General features: G+C 48.1%; 1 protein-coding gene across 4 annotated transcripts in view; it reads right to left on the bottom strand.

The window, feature by feature from the left end:
* Nucleotides 1-25,684, bottom strand: part of PAK3 (p21 (RAC1) activated kinase 3) — a 93,820-nt gene that overhangs the window by 51,583 nt on the left and 16,553 nt on the right. Inside the window, exon 1 of one of the 4 annotated variants that reach the window (XM_030228840.2) lies at nt 8,981-9,048. The exons of 2 other annotated variants lie outside the window; for them this stretch is intronic. The gene's annotated coding sequence lies outside the window, so the exon portion shown is untranslated. Of the gene's footprint in view, nt 1-8,901; nt 9,049-25,684 lie in introns of those variants that run through there. One more of the 4 variants, XM_030228839.2, reaches the window with a different exon arrangement.

The following is a 25,684-nucleotide window of genomic DNA, read 5'->3' as shown; positions in this document are numbered from 1 at the left end:
CTTCATATGAAGCAATCCCATGAAGGAATAATTCAAGTCCATTATTCTTTCTTTTTAGACAACATTTAGTGAAGCTTTGGCCATGACTAAAACTCCAAGGCTGAGATAATCACAATTGTGACTACAGATTCCTCAAAGGGACTCATTTCTAATGAATTTTCAAATGCTTTGAAAATAATGTACAGTATTTACCATCGAAAACAGTAAAAGAACACTGCTGCTACTGCCCCACTACAGTACGCTTATTTCACTGCACTGTTGATATTCTGCTGGAGTGAAGTGCATGAAGTGAAATATTGCATAAAGCCAATATTTACCAACAGATACTACAGTTGTGAAAGTAATATAGTCCTTCGACATAAAAATAGGCTTCCAACAGGAAATACAAGGCATTTGGCAAGTCTTAGCCTGCCAAGGGCAACTGCTCCATGTCCTGTTTCCAGGACAAGAAACCCCTCCAGTTACTCCAGATTCTTCCAGTGGTGAATGCTGAGCTTGTCTGGTAAGTTTTCTGAGCCCAGTGGAAATCCTAGGGCAGACACAGAAAGCTCTGAGTCTGAACTGGCACCAGATACTTTAGAAAACAAGTGATTTTCATTTTGTTACAGGAATATGAGAAGGCCAAAATGCTCTATTTGTCAGCACACGAACAACAACTCATCTAAGAGCATGAATATTCTGTTGAAGTTGATATAAAATCAGACTCTTCCAAGGAAACCCTGCACTGAGTAACAGTGCCATGTGCCAACTTACAGTGCTCTCTACACGTGTATGAGACAGGAAATGTATTTTCTATAGCAGATGAACAGCAATGACAGCCTTCAGACTAGAGTATGGAATATCATTTGCATCAAATTCCAACCTCACAAGGAGCAGCCTACAGTATCTCCCTACTAGCTCAAAGACTCCATACAAAGACCAACTCAACATCATACATCTACTGCAGTGTATCTTCTCAATTAACTAAGGAAAAGTGTATTAGGCATACATCAAAACTGCATTGCAGCTAGAGCTGCCAATTACTTATGGCAACAGGGAGGCTGATTCATCTGACTGTATGTGGGCCTCGGCTGGAGTTTTCCCAAAACGCAACAAGAAAAGAAGAAAACCTCAGTGAACCTCCCCCCCATTCCCACTCCTTCCTCCCCCACAAATCATAGTCAAGAGGCCTGTGCTTGCAAAAGCAGCATTTCCTGGAGGATTCTTTCTTCAAATCCCTCCTTTTATAAATTCAGACAAAACACACAACTCAAAATCCATTTGCATATGGTATATAGGCATACAACGACACCTCTCCCAAACACAAGCAGAAGGCAATGCAAAGGGTCTAAAGCACCTTTAAATCCCCAGTACCCAGGGATCCCCTCATCTTCCACTCCAAATCTCACAGCATCCCGAGGCCACCTGTGTAGAGTGCAATGGCTACGTGACAACACTTGGCTTGGCACCAGCTTGCAACAGCTGAGCAGGGGCTGGGGGGCCTTGTCTTTCTGCTCACAGCAATCACAGAACAGAACATTTCTGCTAAGCACAAGCACATCCTGATTCCAGACCTTTTCACAAGTTTCCTGTGTCAGATGCATTTAATACCTAACATATCACAAGAAGCAATTCTCCATCCAACATGTCCCTCCTTCACTTTGTGTGTCTCAAATCAGCCATGTGGCCTCAGGAGTGCCAGAGCTCTTCTCTTCCTGGCACTGCTGGATGGAAATTGTTCTTATTAGTTGCCCTGGACCCATTTAGGCACCTACTAGCCTAGGTTTTCAAGGTTCCTGGCCACACCAACACCACTATTCCCCCACAGTGAGTTCAGGACACAAAACTTCAATCATGTTTACTTCTAACTGCTATCTTTCATTGCTCTGACAGCATCCTACTGATGACCTTGGGCATCTGACTTCATCCTTTTGTTTCCAGTGTGTTTGACATGAGTCAACCTGGCACCCAGACCCCCTGGAGCAGTCAGACCCTGCCGTAACACATCTCTGCATTTTTTCCAGGCCTGACTTTTAGACATTTGTTGTAGATCTTTAAAATAGTTTTCACAGAAAATATGCTTCGAGATCCTCAGAGTGCAGAATAATACTAGACACGTGCACCTACTGCTCACGGCCTTCTGGCACCAACATTCAAAATTCCAGTGAGCACAGAAGGGAGTCTGGGCTGCCTCTTCCATGGCAAGGGGGATCAGGAGTCAGACAAAGCCAGCTCCATAGATCACAACACAATGCCTCACCAGCACTGCAGGGCAAACCAGTGCAAGGTGTCTTCTGCCTAATGACCCCACCAACCAAAGCCATCAGTCTGACGAGAACTTGTGCTTTAGAGGCTGCTGGATTACGCAAGAGCACAACTTTTTCCTCTCCTTGCCCGAAAGCCAGTCCTATTATGGGCTGATTTTGGGATTATGTTTACCAGACTGCTTGTGGGTATACTGGCAGCTATGTGTAATTCCTGTTTCAATACACAAGCAATTACAGTCAGGATAGATGCAATCCTCAAACAGAGTCACATGTGTTCAGGTATACCCATGAGGGCAGACTCTGCCATCCTGTGGAGATCAGCAATGCAACCAACATGAAAAGCAGCTCAAAAAGTACTCAAGAATCAGGTATCAGACCTCCTGTGTCACGTGTGGGCCTGGGAACTTCATCCACATCCTGCTGTGGTCAGTAATGGAGAGGAAAGAGAACTCACCAAACCAAGGACTTAGAACTGGAAAGCTACCTTGTAACCAGATTCCTATTACTACATGAAGAAGACTGGCATTCACCTTGAGTGTCCAGAGTGCTCCACAGACCATGGGAGAAGACAGAGCATGTCCTGAAGATCAGGTTGTTCGAAAGCTCTGTTCCCACTACAAGTTATGGCATAGAAGTGCCCCCTAATTAGAGATGCTTTGTTGACAATTTACTTCAGAAACACACAAAGAGAGCAGAAGTTCCAGCATTTCAGTATCACAATAGATTTCAACAACAGTCCAGGACACAACCTCTGTGTGTGAACTGTCAATATACCGCAGAAAAGAATAAGACTCCACTCTCAGCTTATTCCTCCTGAAATGCTAACCATTATCCATTAGTGCCCCTAAAGAGAGGGATTCTGCATTCCCCTAGTGCAAGAAGAAGTGGAGAGAAATTAAAGGAGAAGACTATCTCCACAGATTGCCACTCTAGATACTTCCAGATATTACCCCACCTCTTTCTGGTCCGTGCATCCTACAAAGTACAAGGCACCTTCCTCAAAAATAAACAAATCAGGGAGCAAATTCTGTCTGTTTTAGTCTTTTGCTAGAAATCTCACTTCTTCCCAGCCTGAATTCTCTGGAATAAAGAGAGGAGAGTCATAGCACAGCACAGCTGTTGTACCCCACATCTGTAGGAAATGCCACCCTGAGCTGGCTAGGCTTGCTAAAGAGATCAAACGTGGTAAGCAGCTCTTTTCTGGAGCAGGCATCGTTTCAGTTGTTAAAATATTCATGTGCCAACAGGAGCTGTGGTATCAATGTCTGTCCCTGATACAAACAAACCTGAGCTTAAAGCCTGACAATCTGTGTTATGCAGAGTGGAATCACAATTAAAAGCATTTCCCAAGCCTCCATTTCTGCAAACACACATATGACAGCTTTTCTGGTGACACATCAAGAGCAACCCAAATCCAAGTCCACAATCTTCTGCCTGTGAGGGCAGGAGACGTTAAAAACAGCTTTAGCAAATGCCCAGAATTTTAATTGTGTGCCTTCAGTTTTTCCCTCTCAGGTTTACCATGCACCAGCAGCCCTGTGGTTCATCCTGGGGAGTGGCTGGATGCACCTGATAAATATGAGCTGGCATCTGGGCACTGCAGGTTGAATCAAGACTCTCTGCAGGGAAGCGCCTAGAAAATTTCTGATCTGGAGGATTTTCTCGTTCACAATAGGGAATAGAGAAGTAGCAGACAGAAAATGGAAAACATTAGGCCTTTCACTCCCCTCAAGAGACACAGAGAAGTACTTTCCAGTGCCCTTTCTAAATAGGGAAACTGATTTTTTGATGCTAGCAAATGGACAGAGGCTGGGGGGGGTGGGGGGGGGTTCACCTGCTGCCCCTTCCACAATACTGTCTGAAGAAATGAGTCCACCCAGGTGACATGGCAAGAAAATGCTTTAGTACTGTCCCCATCACATGCAGCGAACCGTGCAAACACCCTGCAGAGCAACACTGAGCCTGCTAGGGTGCCAGAGCATTTTCAACACTTGAGGATTAGGAAGGAAATGAGAATGGTTTGGCTCTGGAGTCTGTGCTGTACTGCAATGTTGAAATGGCAGTTTCTATCAGGCTTATGGGCATCTATGGCTGGACAAAAGTGACAATGCAGTACCTTGAGTTGTGGCAAAGTGAAGCAGTGCATGAGCAGCAAGCTGGACCACAGCACTGAGCTCAGTGGTCCACATGCCAGGTGTCACTTTCAGAAGTCAAAGGGTCACATCCAAATCTTTGTTTCCATTCCCTGAGAAAGTACACTTTTACCACCAGGACAATAAACAAACATGAAATTACCCAAAGATTCTTTGAGTATGTTTTGGATCCAAACTGCCTTAATGTGTACTTCCTTATTGTCTGATGGCAATAAGACAGTACATATGACCAGAGCAGAGCAAAGGATGTGTCCCCAACCTTACCTTTGCCATTCCCCAACTTTGACCCTTACAGTGCTGTATCAGAGCACCACACCAAGCCCCAAACCCAGCACATGGAGGCACTGAATACTATTCCAACTGTAGAACTGGCAGCACAGACTCCAGGGCAGAGACATGCTTTGCTCTGCATCACTCAAGACTCAGTCACATCTGTCGGTACACTACTAGATAAGCAACTGACAATAAAACTAATGTCGGGAAATGAGCACACTGAATATATAACAACACAATTTTACCCTTGAACACTTAATACACACAGCCATAACAGTAAGCCTTTAGAGCAAAACAAAGCAAAGCAACATTCATAGCAAAGGTTTCCTAACTGAGCAGGATATGCCCCTATTTAGGAGGGACATGATTTCCAAGACTGCCTCTGGAAGGAATGATACAAGACAGGACATCTGAGTACCTGGAGGTGCACCTAGCCCTGTGCTCCAAGAGCCAGACTTGCAGGTAGGGCTGGTGCCATATGCTGACAAAAGATCCTCCCAACCCAGAAGCCAACGACCTGGAGCACTTGCAGGCCTGTCTGTCCCCTGCTCAGGGCTTCCTGGATCAAGAGCTCCAGAAAAGGGGGAAATTAGACTGCATCAACAACATCACAGGCTTCCTGGATGCCTATCAGTGGGACTGCCAGGGCGGATGCCATGGTGCTTGCCCAGAGCAAGGTGCACCCAACCTGTCACATCCCACACCACCTGAGGCAGTGAGTGCCACCTTGCAGCCCGATTCCCTGTCTCAGAAAACCTAGGAAGCCAACATATAAACAGTGCGCTGTCAGAGCTAAGTTGGAGCAGTGCAACTGAACAGTCAAAATGAGAAGTCCTTTGGCAATCTCCAACAAAGCACAGTGAAACTCTTGCTGTTCACTGCATACCAGCCACAGCTGCTGATGTGCACCTGGAAACAACCTCCAGAACTCCAAGCACTGAGACTATCCACTAGCAAACCACACAATTTTATCATATTTTTCCATTATAAAATTACTGCTAGGAGCAGGAAAAAAGCAGTGACAGCAGGTCTGAGAGAAGGCACTCACATCAGTGTCTCTACCTGTGCTGACCCCAGCCCAGTGAAACCTACTAATTACCACTCGGCCTAATGCCATTCTTCAAGTAACAAAAAAATCAAAGCCAACATAAGGGAAGACCCACAAGCTCAACTATTTGTGTCTGAAAGGTAAAAGGCAAAATAGAACTACAGGGAGAAAATGCTAGCTAAATACAAAATAGCACTAGTGAATGAAAAAGTTTATTTCTGCAGGTGAAATTCATGTTCTTCTCTCTCCTTTCTACCACAGCCCTCCCCATTAGGTCCTTAGAGAAAAGCTTCAAGCACCTTTGGCATGAGCTAAGGATGGTAATGAAAGAGGAAGATCACAGTGAGCTTCTGTCTGCCCACTGTGCAGCACAGCAAGAACAGAAATCAGTACTCAAACCAGAGAAGCACAAAGTGACAGCACTGTTAATGTCCCAAAGTCAAAGGGAGTCCAAGCAGAGCAGCAGCGAAAGCCAAATCTGGCAACATCTCCCTGTGACCGGTTCTGTGCAGGCATGGCTAAAATGAAGGAGGAGCTGCAGGCAGATCTGAAAGACCTTCAGATTCCCAGCTGGTTTTGCTCCCAGAACACAGGCAGCTCCAGGGACACTTGGATCCACAGTCACAATTAAAGTATTAAAAAAAAAAAAGAGAAGAAAGCTTCAGGCAAAGGGAACAGGAACTGAAAATGGGACTATCCCCACAAACCAGCTCTCCTCTAGGAGCAAATGCTGCCAGGCCAAGAGATGGCTAACACAAGAGCTGGATTTGCTACGGCCAACAACACGTTGCAGAGTTGAATGTGTCTGATCTATCCCTGGAATTGTATGTACAAAACTTGCAAAGAAATACAGCGGGTTGGAGAAAGACAACCTCTTGTGCCCAATTTTGTTTTTCTAGACCTTGTGAGTCAGCTCAAGACACACAGGACAACCTAGACTCCAACTACTACATTTTTTCTGAGTTTTGGTCAGATCCTTACAGAGGAATTGCCCTGTCAACAGTCTGCCTGGAAAGGTAAAGTTATCTTCCCTGTAGTCAGCAGTAAAATGCTCTCCAACTTCTGGGAAACCCTCCTACACAGTCTTGCTGGGCCTGTTAGCTCAGAAGGCACAAAGCCCCCATCGGTCCCTACAAAAAGGCAGCACGTTTGTGCTAGAGCCCTGAGGTGAATGAGGCCCAAGCCCAGGGCCTGTGACAACCAAAGCAGCTCACCCTGGGTATTGCCTCCTGCAGCACTGCTGCCACAGCTGTTCTCAAACTGTTGCTGCTGCAAGTGGTAGCCCATGAGGCCTGAAACTTAATCCTGTAACAGGAGCTCCTGAGACTTACTTTTAGTTATCTGGAGTCACTCAGTGAAGAAATGCCATCCATGCACATCTTGGTTCTGAGTACAACCTCCTCTGCAGCTCAGAGGCAGCTGCTTGCAGCCCCCCACCTATGAAGCCAGCCAGTCCCCAGCCCCAGCACCGTGCCTGCCACCAACTCCTCTGCCCAGTTCCACACTCAGGGAATGCAGCTCCAACCCATGCAGCTCCAAACAGCCACAAGCATCACCCTCTCTCACCAGCCTATGCTCACCGCACAACACCGGCTCAGGGCAATCCTTCCCCTCCATGCACATGACCTGCCATGGCAACCTTCACCGCCGGGCCTGGAACATCGCACCATTCCATGTCCCAGACCTACAACTCATTACCCCTGACCCCTAATTTACTCCGCATTCTGCTCACATCGTTTGGTAACCTGTGACTGGAAGGCCGAGGCTCCTCTGCAGCCATGTGCCACATTTCCACTTCCCCCGGCACAGCGTCCTCCTCCCGGGTGGCTCCGGAGCTGTGCCCGAGCCCCTCCGCCCCGCCTGACAGCCACAGAGAAGGTGGATTCACACCAGAGGAGCCAGGGAAGCCATCACCCCTCCCTCCCGCTCGGGCAGGCAGGCAGCAGCCTGGCTCCGGCCCTCCCGACAGCCCGTCCTCCTTCCCCTCCTCCTCTCTCCGAGGCGGTCCATGTCAGCTCGAGAGTCGCTCAGCAAAGCCCCTGCTGATCTCCGGCTTCCAGGTTCCCTGGGCAGGCATCCCCGACCGTGCCCAGAAAGACAAGAGAAAGCAGCGTCCCCTCTCGGGCAGCCCCGGCGCCGGGTGCGATCCGGGCAGGTGGGGCATCAGCAGCACGGAGCCTTTAAGGGGGTTTGCCAAGCCCTGCACACAGGCACCCAGGCTGTTCACTGCTGGCACACGCTGTGCCCACCCCGCAAAGGGAAGGGCGCGGGGCTGGAGGCAAAATCCAGCCCCTCAATACCCCTCGGACTGCAGGGCCCCAAACAAACCCGCTCTTCCCAGCCTGGGCCCACCATCTCTTTCAGATGCTGCTCGCTTTGAAGCCATGGCTTCTCCTGCCTGAATTCCCTCAGCCTTCCACGTTAAACACCTCGCTGTGTTTAAAACAAGGCTGAAAACTGCCTCAATGACCAGCAAAAGGGGCCACTCGTGCCCAGTGCACCCCCCCGCCGGAGGAGGGAAGCCTGGAGCGGCCAGACATCACGCTGGAGCACTTCCTCGGCTGGCTGCTGTACAAGTCTGGGACAAAGGGACAACCCAGCACGGGGACCAGCTCCAGTGTGGCATCAGGCACCACCATGCACGCACAGAGAGAGACCACCCTTCCCCGAAGGGATTTCGGGAAAAACTTGGCAGGTGCCAAGGTCAATCGGATGCGCGTTGCCAATAACGAGTATTAAAAAAAGAAAAAAAAAAAAAAAAAAAAGAAAAAAAAAGGCGGGGTTATTTATAGCCCAGAATTTCTCACTCCTCTGCAGAAGCGCAGCCCAGAGGCGGCATTGTTGGGAGATGGGGAACACACGCACCGCAGCCGCGTTAATGGCCGGTGCCGGCGCTGACACAACTTCAGCTGCGGCTCTGCGGCTCCGGGAACCCTTCCCGCAGGACACCGGGCTCCGGCCACCGTCGACTGCCCGGCAACACACGTGTCACTGACGGCAGCGACATCCCGGAGACTCAAGAGACAACCCCGCCACCGGCGCACCCCGGCCCTACCCGCGGCGTCATCCTCCCATCGTCGGGAGGACACGGGGCGCCGCAGACGCGGCCACAGGCACCGCGCTTCGCCGGCGGCCGCAGGGCCCGGCCGGGGTTATCTGGAACCGCCCCGGCCGAGGTTACCTGGAACTGCGGTCGCTCATTGCTGCGCGGCCGGGGCTACCTGGAGCCGCGGTGTTCATTGCCGCCCAGCCGGGGTTACCTGGAGCCGCCGTCGCTCATCGCCGCCCCGCCCGTCCCCCGCCGCCGCCGAGCGCCCCCCGGGCGCGGCCCGTCCCCCCGCGCCGCCAATCGCCGCGCGCGCGCCCGCCCGCCCCGCGCGTCGCGGGGCCGCCGCAGCGGCGCTGGCGCAGCCAATGGGCGCGGCGGGCGGCCGGTGACGACACACGGGCCGGGGCTGGGGCTGGGGGCAAATCTCGTGTTTCAAGGCAGCGCGCAGGGAAAGCGCGGCGCGGGGGGGTGCTCGCCCTCCGAGCCCCTTCCCCGGGTGCCCCCTCGGAGGGGTGCGGAAACCTGGGAGGCGGGACCAGCGTCGGCCGGCGATGCAAGGGGTCCTGAAAGGCATCATCACGCTCCCTGGTCTTCGTCCGCTGGGAATAGGAAATGCACCGTGAAATTCGGGGCTCCCCTGGATGACGTCCGCGTGTGACAGCCTGTGGCTTCTCCTGTCCGCATCCAAACGTGGGAGAAGCCCAGCGGGAGTGAGGCTGGAGCAACCAGCTCCGGCCACTCCTGCGACAAAGAGGGCACTTCCTTGCAAACATCTCCCGACGCACCAAAAGAAAAAATCTTATTGACGGTCTGTGTTTTCCATTCTCCTTGATTCTTTTCGAATTATGCTTCCCTAGGCAATGTGTGGTCCTTCTCCTTCTGAATCCAGGAGTTCAGCTCCTCCATGAAACGTATCAAAAGTAGAAACAGACTCAGCTTTGAGGATGATGATCTTACATTTACAATATTACCAGGAAAAAAAAAAAGTGCCAATAAACATGACCAATTTTACAATCTCTGCAGCAGAGCCCGCGGGGCCCTGGAGCAGTGCGGGGCTGGGAGCACCAGCCATGCTCTGAGCTTGGGGCTGTGCCCGGTCCCAGGGCTGGCAGGAAGCTCTACCAGCTCCAAGTGCCACCGATGGAAAGGGCTATGCTGTTACATACCAAAGTGACCATTATTTTGTTTGATTTGTTGGGGATTTTTTCCTGATGGAGATGCACAGAGTATGTGTAATTATGGAACAGCTGTAATTATGGAGCAGCTGCATTATGGAGCAGCCAAGGACAAGCAATGAAGACTTACCTTCTGCTGGTGCTACTGTCAAAGGTAAGGCAGGCCACATGTATCCAAGAGGAGATAACAAACTGGCCCAGCCCCACCACAGGACATGTGATCTTCTCTGACCACGAGTGATCAGGCTGCTGCCTTACAGCTCGTTCAAAGGACCGGTTCTCCAGAAGCAAGAACTCACTGAGTCACCCAGTCCACACTGACGTGACAAGCAGCCCTGACTGAATCACTACCATCCCCTCCTGCTGTAAGCCGAAGTCTCACCAAGGTTTTCTTTCCCAGTGTGAGTCAAATCTGTCACTTAGCTGGCTGGTTCTGCAGTGATTACAGTCAAGCCATAGAGCAAACTGTCAGTGTTCTTTCCACTCCCACAGAGAATTACTCCTGCGGATAGATGACTTTCAGGATCTTCTAAGGTAACCAGGAATTGTGAAAATCTGTCCCTCAACAATGGAAGAGGACTTCCATTTTCTGCTGCATGTAGTGTCTATGCCGGTGACAGCACTGCATCCAGGAGGGCTGGGACAAGCAGTGGGGTAACTCCTGCAGAGGACACATTCTTTCTTGTTGAGGCAAAGGGGGTTAGTTAGCAGAGAGTGAAGGTGTTGGCCTTTGGCTCTTCTCCTGTCAAAGTCCATGTAAAGCTTTTGGAAGAATGTCCCATAACTGCAGCAAGGAAGGGAACACAGCTGCAGGAGCTGTCAGGGTCCCTGCAGGCTCACCCAGCCCTGCAAACCATACCGGCTGCTGCAAACTGCTGTTTACAACAGCCCAGAGCTGGAAAGGACTGAGCAGATTGGGGACCAGCCACCTTCAGAGTAAAAATCATTCCCAATGGCTTTGGAAAGACTGGTGGGTCATTTACCAGCCCCACACCCTGGAGTACCACAAGCTGTGGGAAGTGCAAGTCCTGCTCACGGGCTTCCAAAAGAGGGAGGCAGCTCAAGGAAAAGCTGCAGTTAGAGCATGAAATCAGGCAATTACAGTTGTTAGGACTGAATCTGTGAGTGAATCACTTCTATTCCTTTTAAAAAGTCTGACTAAAATCTAGTTTTAGAATAAACTTTTAGCAGAACTGCTCATAGGAGCACCGTAAGAAAACTGCAGGCTCTCTGAAGCGCCCAGGTCAGGCTGCCCTTTGCCAAAGGCTGGGCAACAACAGATGAAGGAAGAGTTTCAGTTTCCTTTCCCCTGTGAAAGAACAGAAACTTGACTCTGTGACTGCATGCAGTAAAAAAGCAGATCAGATCTCTTACGCTCAGTCCTGTCCAAAGCTACAACTCTCATGGGAGCCAAAGAAACCTTGCAAGCACTGACTGTGCACAGTGGAGTTTTGCTTGAAAATTACAGAGGGTTTTTAAATGTGCTTTTCAGGTTGGCCTTTGGAGACCACAAAGCCCTTGAAGCTGTGCATTTCAGCCTTCTGGGGTTCTCCAGCTATCTTTAAGCTGTTAAATGGAAGCCAGCTATCCCATACCTGATAGAAAGCTGACTTTGCATGCCTTCCCATGCCTTCCTGGCACAGGAGACAAAGAGTGGCAGCAAAAGGCCACAAAGGGGAAATTGCCCAAACTGCAGAGCTCCCTTGCTCCTCATGCCACCTGTAATGAGGCTGACCCTGTTGGAGCTGAAGGGCTCTGCTGCACACTATAAGCAGCTGCATATGCTGACAATGGGCACATTGCTCAAGAACGTTGCTGGGAGAGGGGAAAAAAGAAAAAATGAATGACTGCATGATCAAGGCACCAGCTTGCACTGCTGAGTCCCAGGGTGCCGGGCTCAGCAGTGCAAGCTGGACTTGCTCCATGGACTCCCAGGTGGACTTGCTCCACCTGGGATGGTCTGGGCTGTGCCTGACCTGCAGAGTGTGGCTGGGCCTGACCTGGCCCAGACATGGACATGGTGATGGCTTTGTCCTCACAGGGCATAGGAAAGCAGGTCAGTCCCTGCTAGACATCAGTTCCGTGTGACTGTCACATGCATGTCCCAGCGAGTGGGAAATGCTTCAAGAGTCCACACACCCATCCACAAGGTCCAGCCTCCAAGACCTGCAGGGCCTGCCCAAACCCTGTTTTTTCAGGAGCCATATGGTCTCTGAGCTAGAATCTCATCCTGCAGAAATAACTTTGGAAGCTCTCCTAATTTGAGCCCCAATGCTTTAGGTGTCTGAGAAGCAGGAGGAAGGACCTGGCTGGACCATGTGCATCACCAACCCCAACAGCTCCTTTACTTGTGTACTAAAATAGGCATTGATTTGCTATATCACAACCATCTGTGCTGCAGTGTCTCTGTGATGGACTGTACACAAGCTTCCCAGCCCTTCCTTGGGGTGTTCCCAGCCAGGAGTGGCTCAAGGGCAACTCCTTCCTGAAGATGCAGCCCCATGGAAATTCAGGGCCAGGTAGCCAACGCCTAGCAAAGCAAGAGAAAGAAATTTTAGCTCTGAGCAACAAATAGCCTTCTTGTAGCCTCCAAAACATGCCTGAGGACTTCAAAAGCCCAGTGCCAGGTAACCTCACCTCTTAAATATAATCAGATAGAACCTCCCAAACCGACTGCAGAGCTGCAGACTTGCACTGCCTGACCAGCAACCTTACCTGTGCCAGAGGGGTGTGCAAGGCTGAATGTCTCAGCAAAGGACACCAAGCACCAGATTTTCAGAAATCAAAAGTACACTTAGCTGGGATGGCCAGTGAGTTAACAAAGTTTTTCTTGAGTAAAAAGGGGAATCCTTTCAAAGAGCTGCCTGATTCTGCTTTCACAGGGAATGCACTCAAGCAGGGCAGGAGTTCAGGAAAGCTCTGCAGATTTACATCTGCAGGAAACCTTGTTCAGTGCTACGTAGGATGTAACCTTAATGGGACACATGGTTCCAGAGGTGGCTCAGACATGCCCTAGTGAAGGCACAAGGGCACAGAGTAAACCCCTCTGCTTCAGCAGGGCAGGAAGGTGGACAGCCTTCATCAACACCAGAACTGGTCCTGCCATGTTTATCACACCTTGCTGGCAAATATGACACAGTCTGAGCAGTAAGTGTGACTGCTGATGGGGTGTCAGTAGGTTTTCATGAGAAGAGGTTATCCCATTAAGGACCCCAATAACCTCCCACACTCAGTGGTAGCTGCCAGAGAGTTCATTTTACAGATAAAATTAACTCTGACCATCAATCCATCCCCATCAGCAAAACCCCAATAAGAAGCAACCTATTCTGTCCCCTAAGAGCTGTGGGTATTCCAGTCCCCTGCAGTTTTCCCCCATGCCAGGCTGCTGAGGCGCCAGCACTTAGCCCCACGGTCCCACTCCTCCCCAAGGCTGCATTACATGGGGGACTGTGGGAGCCCCTCTGCCAGCCCTGCAGAGACCAGGCAGCTCCAGGGGGGTCTGGAGTGGCACAACAGCAGCACTTGATTAACTGTGCCAGGGGCTGATGTGGAGAGCACTGGGGGGAGGGGACACAGAGGGACGCTGAAAGCTGACAATTAAATTTGGAGGCCTGCTTGGCCCATGATGTCATGGCTTCCCAGCGCCCCGGCGATTGGCTGTGGGTGAGCATCTGCTGGGAGCTGGGGATGGTTATTTGCCTGAGGTTCAGACCTTTCCCAGCGGCTCTGAATCAAGCTGGTTGTCCTGACAACCTGGATAGTGGCAGCTTCTGATAACCACGTAATAAGGTTGTCACAAAAAGGAGCCCCTCCATCAGAGAGCTTTAGGGATCATTAATGTTTCCGAGGGAGTGTGAGAGAAGAAGAGGTAAGGGGACCATCTGGCGATGCTGGAGCACGTCAACAGCCTCCCTTGGAAAGGAGCTTCATTAGACAGGAACCACCTACCGACACGTAGCGATGGGAACAGGCAGGCAGCCTGCCAGCAGCCAAGGGTCCCAACTGCTCAGCTGGGCAACACTGACATCCAGGCAAAGACAGAGCATGGAGGACACACAGGTACTGCCTGGGAATGATTCAAGTTGCTGAGCAGTGGGAACAGGACAGTAACAGCCTGGGACAAGTGACACAGTGAGGCTGGCACAGAGGCCTTCCCACGGTGCTGCAGCTCTCACGTGCTGCCTCTTGGAGGGTAAGGCACTGACAGACTCTGTGCCTGACTTTACCCCATTTGCAGGTAGCTTCTGTGAATGGTTACACTACTTCCCACTCCTGTCCTGCAGTCTTGCTCAGGGCAGGGCACAGCCTTAGAGCAATGCAGCTCATTCAAAGAGAATTCGTGCATGACTCTGCTGTCCTGAGGATCCCTCTCGGCTCCAGTGCAAGATGTCCCCCAAAAACTGAACCTGTGGGATCATGCAAGGCACCAAACACCGTGTCTTCCCCTGGGATCTTCTCAATCCAGGAAACTCTTTGTCCTTTACCATATCCTTGTGAAACAGGGATTTCATTCACCCTGTACTCAAACCTGCAAGGTACCTCCTGTGGCTGCAATAACAGCGGGTTGAGGTGCTGCAGTGTGAAACCTTTGTGGATGGCAATAACACCATAGCTTGGAGAAGCTCAGGTGCCAAACTACTGATCCCCAGGACCAACTTCCTGGAGAAGAATGCCCACCTTCATGTTAAACAATACACTTTTTAAAAAAATTTGCCTGTAAAATGATGAAGTCTGAATCTTTCCTAACAGGAGACAGAAATTACCTACATAGATAAGTCCTTATAAATCTTCCAGCAACAATTGACAGAATGTGTCTTTTATGTAATTTTAATCTGTTTTAAAATATCTACTAAGTGTAAACACTTGCTAAAGTCAATATAAGACTTTATTAATACACTTAACACTTTATTTGGTTATAAAGTTTTTATATTAAAAACTGCTGTACTTTTAGTACATATTTTTACCTCAAACCTTGATTTCCCTATTCAAAATTAGTGCTTCAACTGTGGATTTAACTGAACTCTAATAGGACTATTAACACATGTCAATTAAATTCCAATCAACTACTTAAGACTGCATTTAATAGATACATTTCTTAATATACTACTGTTATCCCTCATTAAAATTGTGTTGAATCTTCACAACTGTTGTAAACATTCAAGTGGGATATAATCCACCTCCAGGAGCTAGTAAAACTGAATGTAGTGCTCTCCTACTCTGGGGAGGTGTGTGACATAAAATTCAAAGTTAAGACAAAGACCCAGCTGATTACACATAACAGAAGCACTCTCAGATTAATAGTAGGCATCAGGTTCCCAAATCCTGCCTCTCTCAGAAAGGACAAGAATGTCTGCAAGGAGATCCCCAACCTGGAAGAGTGTTTTGCCAGACAGAAACAACAGGAGCTGATACTGCTCATACTGGTGCTCTGCAATCCTATCTGAGCTGTCTTTAGTGATTCTTCCCACAGCATTGCTCCTCCAGTTTTGGCAGAGGGGAAGCTGAGGCAAAGAGCAGCTTAGGCTGGGCAGCAGCTCAGTGGCAGCTGTACAGTAGCTTTGCCTCCCATGGATCCCCAGTGTCACTCCCAGCCCCCTTTTTGTTTTGTGAATTGCAATTTAAATCACCTTCCAACAGGAGTAGCAGGATTAGCTTGAATGTATCAAGCCCTACCTTAACACAGCTTGTAAACAGAAAACACCACAGCTTCCTTCAGAAACACCAGCGGGATCCAGAATTTTTCAGGAGAATCCCTGTCAAGTCCATCCTGTCTGGCTTGCACTTAAACACCAACCATGCTCCTTCATGGGGAACATCCTGTTAGACTGAACACAAGCAAAGATGACCCACCTTCCTGCAGAATTTTATCTGCTCAAGATGCTGAATTCAGTCTGGTCTCAGGACTGAGAAAGCCAAGATCCACCCTATCTATCCAAACAGAACAGAATGGTTGCCAGTCCTTCCTGGCACCAGAGAATAAGATTCTTCACCCAGAGGAGTGTGGGCAAGCTGTCACAGCCCAGCACAAACACCAGATTTCCCAATACATGACCATGCCCCTGCACCAGAGAATCTCAGCAGAGGTGAGGGATCCCTTCCCCTGTAGGAACATCTATACATGACTATGGTACAGTACACCTTAAAGGCACAATCTGACAGTAAAACCACCACTGCAAGATGGGCAACTGCAGCAAATTTATCTTCTCCAAAAATAGTCATTCAACAGTGATTCTTCATTGGAACAGCCACACATCACCATGCCTCTGTTTTCAGCTTGCAAAATGTCTAGAGGTGGGTGAGACATAGAAAAATATTCTCCAGGCTGTTTATCTTTGTTTTAATATGAAAAGCATTTGCCAGCATACTGGATTTTTACACAAGTCATTCTCCATTTTCTCCCCAGCTACTTGTGAGCAGGAATTATACCAATCTTTGTGCCTGCCAAGAGACATCAAAACAGAGAGGCTTAAGAGGTGAAATGCCACCATTTTACAGGCTGCCACACTGTGGCAGTTCAGGCTTGACCATCCTATGGCAGTGTCTGTATCTGGGGTTTTAATTTACATTCACCTCGATGTAATCGTTAAGACTAATTAATGAAGCACTGAGGAGGAGCAAGTGTGAAGCTGCCCTGCCTGCACAGCCCTCAGCTTTTGATAGCTGAGCTCAACTCTGTCACTGGGAGACCTGCTGAGCTCCCACCTTGATGTACAGAATTGAAAAGGGTAAACCATTGGAGGTACCTGGCATTCTAGAGTTTTAGAAATGCTGAATATGAAGGCCAGTATTTAATCTGTGACTGTCCAGAGCATCTCAACATCCCAGACCAAAACCACATGAGGGTAACATCCAATGCAAAGGTATGAAAATGAACTGATTCAAGCAAATCAGGCTGATAGGAAATGAAATGGAATTAACAGTTGGGACCACTGTTGAATCTTTTTTAAATGCCTGTTTCTTGGCCAGACATGTCTGCAATAAAAAATCTTGCTCTCTGGCTCTTTTCCACTGAATGCAGTTATGCTTCAGGAGCAGAAAGGGCTTAGGCAGGGATTCAGAGCTCCTTTTTGCACTCCATCATCAGAAGATTTCACGTGGGGATGATTCTGGCCTGAAGATACTAGAGTGCTGTTTGCTGTGGAAGGGAAGCAGTGTTGAACAGCTGCTAGGAAAACTTTGCCATACCTCATCTCCTGCTGCCTTCAGGGTATTCTGGTGCAAGCAGAAAAGTCTGATGCCACTGAAGTCCATGATTTCCCTATGAGTCCTGAGACAAGCTCCATAGGAGCAGGAAGGGAGCCAACCTGTGAAGGAAGCAGCAAGGCACTACAAAACAGGGTGGAGATACAGACTCATATCCAGAAACCAACAAGCTGAAGAGGAAAGACTTTGCTTTATATTCAGTACATCATCCCATAATAACCCAGTCAGAAAGACTCCAGGCCTAGGTTGAGTTACCTTTGGCTGGCCTGTAGCCCAGACAAACTCATAAAAGGTTTGCACCCTTCACAGACCCTAGACCTTCAGCTATGGTATCACAGGGGAGGGTCTGAGTTAATCCTTCAAAGAAGATGAGACACCTGAGGCTGTTTTCATCTCTAGTGGTTCCTTCTCCTTCCACACATGAAAGTGGATCCGTATGTCCATGTGCCTCCTCCTGTTCATTCAGCTCTCCCTTGAAAATCTACTGTTTCCACAACAAATGTTGTGAGTCTAAGCATTACCCTCACCCTAGATCAGTATGAACTCTGATTTCACAGCTCCACAGGTGTCATGGGTGAATGTGAACAAAGGGGCAAACACACAGCTCTGCAGGATGGCTTGTGCGGGCTGGAGAATGTGGGTTCCCAGCATGCTGCACTGCAAAGGTACCATAGGCATCAGGATAACATCAGCCCACAGGGCCTGAAGAAGAAAAAGGTCTTTATGTGGTTCCCTTTCCACAAAGGAAGGCTTCATTGCCTGGAGAATATCCCATGACAGTTAGAGTTTACTACCAGGCTGGCTCAGGGCAGTGCTCTCCCAGCACTAGAAGACCAGAGACAAGGGTTGTCTGTGCACTTCCACACCAGCCTGAAAGATTGAAGCCTTACAATTAGAAAAAGCATGATAGAGAATGCCTGTCTTAGAGAATACCCTTCCCAAGCTCACTGGGGTTGTGACCTGGAAAATTAAAATGCAAGAAACTCTCCATCTGCTGACCAGGCAAAGTGGTTGGTATTGGATTAAAGATTCTGGGCTCTCTGCTGTAGCACACAGGCACCAACTGCACTGGCTGAAGTGCCCCTCTCTTCTTTAGTGTGCCCAATACCAGCTACAGCAGCAGGACTGAGACTGTCTTTATGATACGAGCAATTTGCAACAGCTGAAGAGAAAGATTCCTCTGAAACCTGATTAAGTGAGACACTTCAAGCAACATTTCAGAAAGCTGGCCCAGAGGAAGGACTATTGACTTAGCAAGACTGACCACATCATCATGGTGGTAAATGGAGAGTGTGCCAAAAAGCAAACTTACATGTACAGATCACCTCAGTGCACTTCTTTAGTGGAGACTATCTCCTTCTTCTCTCCACTGTGAACCCTCTAGCCCCTTCCTTCCCTTTCTCCCCTGCACACACTTGCAGCTCACTTTACATCAGGACACAGCCAGTAAAATGTGCAAGATTTGTTCATGCCAAGCAGTATTTCTACTGCTTGTCTCCAAACCCTTGGTTTTGTTTGGCCACAAAGGGAACTCCATAAGCAATAGTGAAGGCTAAGCAGTGTGCAGTACAAACACCAAGGAGAAGTTCATTCCATAGCTTTATCTTCCATGACATTGGGGCAGCTACAGTCTGTTTTGACATAGCATAGATGGAACCAAATATTATTTGAAGACAGAAGGCCACTATCCCTGAAATAATCCTTTTATCATAATTTCAGAGTCCAGAAAGCAGTGCAGCATAAGTTTTCTGACAAAAGAGTGTTTTTTTTATTTCTCATGATGATTGAATTATGCATTTCAGTGTACAAAACAACAAGTCTGTGAAAGTTTTATTCTCCATCCAATATGGATCAACATCAAACGTAGTAAGAAAAAAAATCTCAAGAATTGTAAGTATGACCTTTTGGCCAGCTTGAGTCAAATGTATAAAACATGACAGTACATTTCAACCCTCACCTCTGACTGTGAAAGTCAGGTGTTTAGAGAATACAGTCAGTCTTATTAATCTGGTGCTCAAAGATGTTACCTAATCAAGAGCTGGGATCAGGAAGAAATCCTCAGCTGGCATTAAAATGTTAAATGCAATGGACTGAATCCAATTATTATTTCTATTGCAATTGCTAATATATGAGATGGGGCTGGAAGGTCTGATTACCAAGATAAACAGGTGCCATCAATGGCACTGAAACTGATTGAAGCTTGGCCTTGTTCTGCTCTGCAGTGCCAGGTCAGACTCCCCTTCCACCCCAGGCCTGCTGATACCTGAGAATCCAGTAAGCTCCCATGGGCTCAGAGAATCCCTGTCCCAGAGATGGTGTCTGGGTGCTCTCATGCATCACAAAGGCTACAAACCTGCATGGTTGCCCAACTATCCTGCTAACCTCCATGTTCCATGAGACATTTTCTTCTTTTGGTACTCATATCAAAGTTCAGAGATTTATGATCCCTGGTAAGCCCAGCATATAAACAGAGAAACCATCTTTCATGATCAAGTTAATTTCTCTTATATTAGATCCCACATCAAGCCTTCATCTCTTCAGCCAAGGTACCAAGACAGCCTTCCTTGTCATGGAAGTGCCTTTGCAGTCAGCTGGTAAGTCTCCCTGCCAGTCTGAGCTCTTCAATGCAAAGATATGTCATAAACCTTCCTCCCAAAATATCATTCACTGAATGAGAGGAAAACGACTGGGGTACATTGACAGCTTTCAACTATCTGAAATGGCTTTGTGAAGTTTTATAGGGACCCAACCCAGCCAAGAACAATCACCCTTAAAACAGAAATTAAAATTAAATATCTTTATTTTTTCATGAAGGAAAAAGCAGCATGTTCCACTGGAGCACCCACTCCACCTCTGTGTCACTGTGACACCTCGACTGACAGTCACACTTAGCTTCTGCCAGAGCCCCATGGAGCCCACCAGGATGGGGCATCACACTCAGTACTCACCTCCCAGTATTGTATGGAGCAGGTAATGATTCCACACAAACAGTCTTTTCAATAACAGGTCCCATCCCATATGGAGGCCACTGTCAGAGAGGAACAGAGCCAGAGGCCAGTGCTGGATTTGGTGGTAACCCACCTTCTCTCCTGATCCCATGCATCCACACTGCACTCCAGCCAGCAGGATGCAGCCAAATGTAACAGGTGATTCCATGGCATTACTTCAGCTCACACCAGTGTAAGTAAGACTGGGCTCCTGCCCTCCCTTTCCTGTGCTACCAGTGAGGCTTTATTGTGCAGCTGCAGTCTGAATGCCAATCCACTCTGCCTCTGGCTTTCTGCAGGACCCAGACTCTCACGCTTCAGTGTATCCTTGCAGTTGAAAGAAAATGTTTGGTCATACATATTTTTAATCCTGTTGCTACCCTGGCTCCTCGTTAGTGGCCTTGCACAGCCATTGGTTCCACACCAGGGGAATGGCCCAATTATCTTGCACAACTCAGGGGAGAGCCACTGCTCCAAGAGGAGAGGGGTGCTTGCCCCAGTGGGAACAGCTGCTGTCCCATGGTGAGGGGAGGAAATCCCAGAAGATCAGAGTCTCAAAAAGGCAAGGGAGGAAATGCCAGATAAATTCCTCATCACCAGAGGAAGAGAAACACCATCCTTCTGGCACATACTGTCTTTGTTACATCTCAGAGGGCTGTGCAGGCAAGGAGTGATTTCTGAACTGAGCAGCTCCCTGGGCAGAGCTCCGGGAGTAATGTGGGCTGGGCAACTCCAGGGCACATTCACTCTTTACAGGGCAAAATGACACACAGTCACAGACTCAGAGCTGGCCAGTAGAGACATATATTGCTGAACAGGATGGGCTTACTCATCACCAATATTTCAGCTTTTGTTGACTTGGACTGAAGCTCAGTCCAAGCCCAGTCACACTGACCAGTGTCCCCTTGGAGCTGACACCTCCAGGTCAAGCTACAGTCAGGGCTACCAGCAGACAGCCTCATCCCATTCTCCCTGTGCACAGGGCAGACATTTCAAGCCTGGGCTGCAATATGAGGCACAGAAGAAGGTAAGACAAGCATTATGCATTTCAGCTAAGCCAAAATCTCTCTGTTCACTTCTCCACACAGACATCACCACAGAGACCCAGCGCTGCTCCTTCAAGCTTGTCATCATGAGACATGGGCTCCACCTCCCGTAAGAGATCTCATCTGTCAGCTCAGGCTGAGGCACGTGAAACCCAGCTCCTTCTCCTCCAAGGAGACAAGTGACTGTACAGCCTTAGCTACACTTACTGGCCTCTGTAGTGAGGGAAGAGGGGGCTGACTCACCCTTTGGAGGTCCAGTCCCTTTGCCACCTGCCTTCCCCAAGCTCTGCACCAGCAAAATGGATTTTCACTCTCAGTCCTGCACACAGTCTTGGGCAATCCCACGTGATTTTGTGTGGCAGCCATGCTCTTTTTGAAATACTGCATGGTCCAGAACAGATTGACTGCACAGCAAGGTGAATCACAGCTGTGAACAAAATGTCTGGACAATTGCTATGGCAAAAAGACTGGCAATGCTTCATACTACTGCTGCCAATTATCTCCTGGTTGTACAATGAATCCCTTATCACCTTCTCTCACCAGTGCTGGGCAGGAGGAGCTTTACAGCCTTTGCTTTTGCCTCACTAATCTTTGCTGGACTGACAAGTCCCATGGACCAAGAACAGACTGCTCTTCTGGCTCAGAAACAGAGCCCATACATTGCCTTCACTGACTGTTGAAAATGTGCATTCAGCTGTCCTGGGGTGCCCTTTTTGTCTTCTAATGAAAGCTGAATGTCACTGCTCACCCCATCAGGAACAAATGCCAGCAGCATGAAGCCCCAATTCTGGCCACTTTTTGCACCAGACAGCAGTTGGACTGACTGTCCCAGGAGAGGGCACTGGGCAGGAATGTGCCACCCCATCTGATGCCAGCATGCCTGGTGCCATGTAGGCCATCCTGTAGTCAAAAAACCCCAAATTTTGGTGGTGACACCAGTCATCACTGAACTAGCAGGGCTGCATCACTGCACCCCTGCAGTGCCCTTGTTCCCACCAGGCCTAGAAGGATGAGCTGCTCTGAATGGAAACAGGGTGTACCCAGCCCCAGACTCTGCTTACTACAGCACTGGCCACCTGCCCTACAGCAGGTGAATGCTGGCTGCCCTATTCTGCACCTCTTGCCACACGTGCCAGAAGTGATTGGGGCCCCTGAGACAATGTTGTGAATTCATGAGTGCCATCTGCTGGCACCTTCTCCATTAACCTTTCCAAAGCCACTCAGTGGAGTGTGGAGCTCTCCAGACCCAGAGCACACAGGTAGCACTGGCTCCTGTCCCCTTCCTAGCAGGGAAAAATTCTGTGCCTTTTCCACTATCCCAAACTTTCTGGTCTTATCAGCTACTGGAAATAAATCAGGTAAATCCATTCTATAATATTCTACACTAATTGTTTAAGTAAAATGAACATGTTTCCCTGGTAGGGTTAAACACAAGAGTTAAGGAAACACTTGAGACCTCAAGAGATTCTAAGTGATGCTTCCACTATCTGGATAGCAAGACATCAACACAAAAAATGTCCACCCAACATATAGGTGTACTGGCTTCTTCCTCAAAAAGACTGTCTGGCCCTCTGGAACCTCAGTGTCTAAGGATTGCAGGTGCAAAGAGAACCTTGAGACTCAGAAAGCCAGGAATCTTGCAGAGTGTGCTGAGGGCCAGAAAGAATGGCTCTGCCATGAGTGACTTACAGCTTCTGCATCCCCACTAGATGTCTGTCTAAATGACCTGCTCTAATCTAAGCAGAAATAATGAGCTTGAAGTAGAAATCTTTGGATAGAAGTTTGCGATCCATTTTGCATGGCAGGTCAGACTACCTGGTCAAAACTGTCCCATTCTCTTGTGACCAGGGCCATGATGGGAGAGCTGGAATCTGAGAACTGGCAGCAAAGAACAGTAGGATACTCTACAAGTTTCCCTTTACCTGGGATCACATTAAATCGTTACTTTAGGAGGGAAAATATTAGTATTTCCTACCCAGATTTTTCTCAAGCAGTAATGAAAAGTTAAGGAGATATATAGAATGACTGATATGGACTGTGTGCAGTAAACAAATAATGAAAATAAACTAATAGAATATGCAGTGTGGGAACTCCTGTACCATATGTGCTATTATTTATTAATTATATTCCCATAGCAATATACATCTGCAGCACCCTGTAGTCTAAAGCCCCTTCCTTTTTTCCAAGTGTAAATTAGGGCTCAAAATCAATGCTGAGAAGTGAGGGAAGTGTGTTAGTTTCTCTCCTATGTTTGTAAAGCCCCAGAAGCAAAATCCAAACAGACTTGCACAAAGTCACAAGTGAAGCAATACACTGCCATAAACAGAGCTCAAAACTCTTGGATTCCAGTTTCTTCCCACAGAGAGACAAAGATTGGTAACAAATCCCCAAAGAGGTGGGAATGAGCAAAAAAAATCACAGTGTGCAGTCTGCCTGTTTTCACACAAGTTAATTAGATTGCAGCCTAATTAAAATACAGCCTTTGCATCTTGCCTTTCTTCCTAGATGTGGTTGGCAGCAGGTATAGGTTGTCCATAGGTTTTTTTTTTTTCCAAGCTGCAAGCTAGGAAACACCTCCTAACCATGGAGAGAGTGGAACATCCCAGTGGTGAGGCTGGAAACCCAGTGACTGCACTATGGCACCAAATGTGCTCATGGAAAGCACCACTGGATATAGATCCCTGCAAGGCAGAGGGAGAGAGATGAAAATACAAAAGGCTCCTTCTCCTAATGCTTCCTTCCACAGTAAACTTGGTTTTAGAAGCACCAAACATTTGCCATTTCAAATTAAGTTCCCAGGTGTTTGGCATCTCTAGAAAGCAGCTCCTGCACCTTAGCAATTAAAACCAACACGAGTTTAATGCTTTTAGGGGCTGCAATTAAAGACTACATCTGCCAAAAACTGCAAAAACATTTGGCAATCATGTATCTCTGTATCATAGGGAAGCTGGAAAAATGAGGGCATTACTTGTATTATGGTATCTCTCCTCCCTTTCTGCCAGGAACATGGTAGGAATGGAATGGACACAATTTCAAAAGGCCACAGAAATGAAACATTAACCAAAGATTTGACCTCCACACACAACACACACAACACCTCACAAATGGGACAGCTCTACCACAATGAAAAAAGGGGGCTTTGTCTACAGATTGTTTATAGAGGACCATGGTCTGGTCAATGAAAAAAACCTGGATTTAACTTGCTCAATCTCCAGCAAAGTCTGATCAGGAACTCACTGGAAAAACCCAACTGTTGCCACCATTGTGCAGAGGCAGATGTGTCACAACACAGGCTGTCACTGCTGGGGGAAGGAGGTGTTCAGGTACCAAAGGAAGCTCAGGTTCTCCAGTTCATGTCAGGATGAACTGTTACAAAATAAAATAGCAAAATCTCCCACTACAGAATCAATTCATGAATGACCAGAGGTAGAATGCTAAAACCAATACAAATGTGTGGAAGAGCTGAGCCACAGAGCCAGAGCACTCAGGACACGACCAAGGCAGCTTCAGCCAGGCTACATGTCCAACATAATTCCGTGCCCAGACACAAACTCCAGATGCAGACAGTGCTGGAAAGTGTAAGTATTTGGCAGATGAAAAGGGAAAAAACATCTGTAAGCTCCAAAGGTAAAAGACATTACTCTCGCCCCTAATAACTCACAGATGTATTTTTCCCTGTCTTGTCTGCAAACATTTCAAACCAGCATTGCATTTCCTACTGAACTATGATGCCCACAGAAGGGAACTCAAGTGAGACGATACAGTACATTGAAAATGAAGTTTCCAAAAGCATTTGAGATAATGGAAGAGAAAAGAAGGGATCAGAAGCAGTAATGAATAAACACAGAGACAGGATTTTGCTGTACATCAGAACTCTGAGCTTGAAAATCACATGGAAATCCCAGCTTTCCTAGTTGTAACAGGAAATAGCTCAGGAGATCGACTGAAGGCTCTGAGGCAATTCATTTTTCAACAAGACAATGCTGTCTGCAGCCAGAGCATCACACTGCAGTCATGCTGCCTGTTACTCAGTGTGAAAAAAGATCAAAGAACAAACAGGAAATAATCCAACAAGGCGCAGTAAGAAGCTGCAGCCACATCACTGTTCTCTCACAGCTCACCTCCCTGAACACAGGGAGTGTCTGCATTTAGAGAAGAAGCTGGTAATGCCAAGCAACCCCTTTTCCTGCTTGCTGCAGTGCTCTGCATACACTTGCTCAGAGCCCCCCACAGTCCAGCCCAGCAGCACTGCTGGGCAACTCCAGCACAGCAGGGTCAAAAGGGCCACAACTCCAGAAGGGTCTGGCTGGGAAAAAAAAAAAAAAAAAAGCCAAGGAAGTACATGTCTTTATGAACTTTGATCAGCTTCCATTCCCTTTTCTCTTCTGTTTTGCTCTCTCCTATCATTAAAATTAAATAACATTTGGTCTTGTTGCCATGTTAACCAAGAGACACTAAAGACTCAGAAAGTCAAACTCAGTCCACCCTACTGGATACTCCTGGT

Source organism: Serinus canaria, chromosome 4A (assembly GCF_022539315.1).
Source record: "Serinus canaria isolate serCan28SL12 chromosome 4A, serCan2020, whole genome shotgun sequence".
NCBI classification, from domain to species: domain Eukaryota; kingdom Metazoa; phylum Chordata; class Aves; order Passeriformes; family Fringillidae; genus Serinus; species Serinus canaria.
The sequence above is the reverse complement of the archived record's forward strand: the minus strand, read 5'-3'. Positions and strand labels throughout refer to the sequence as shown.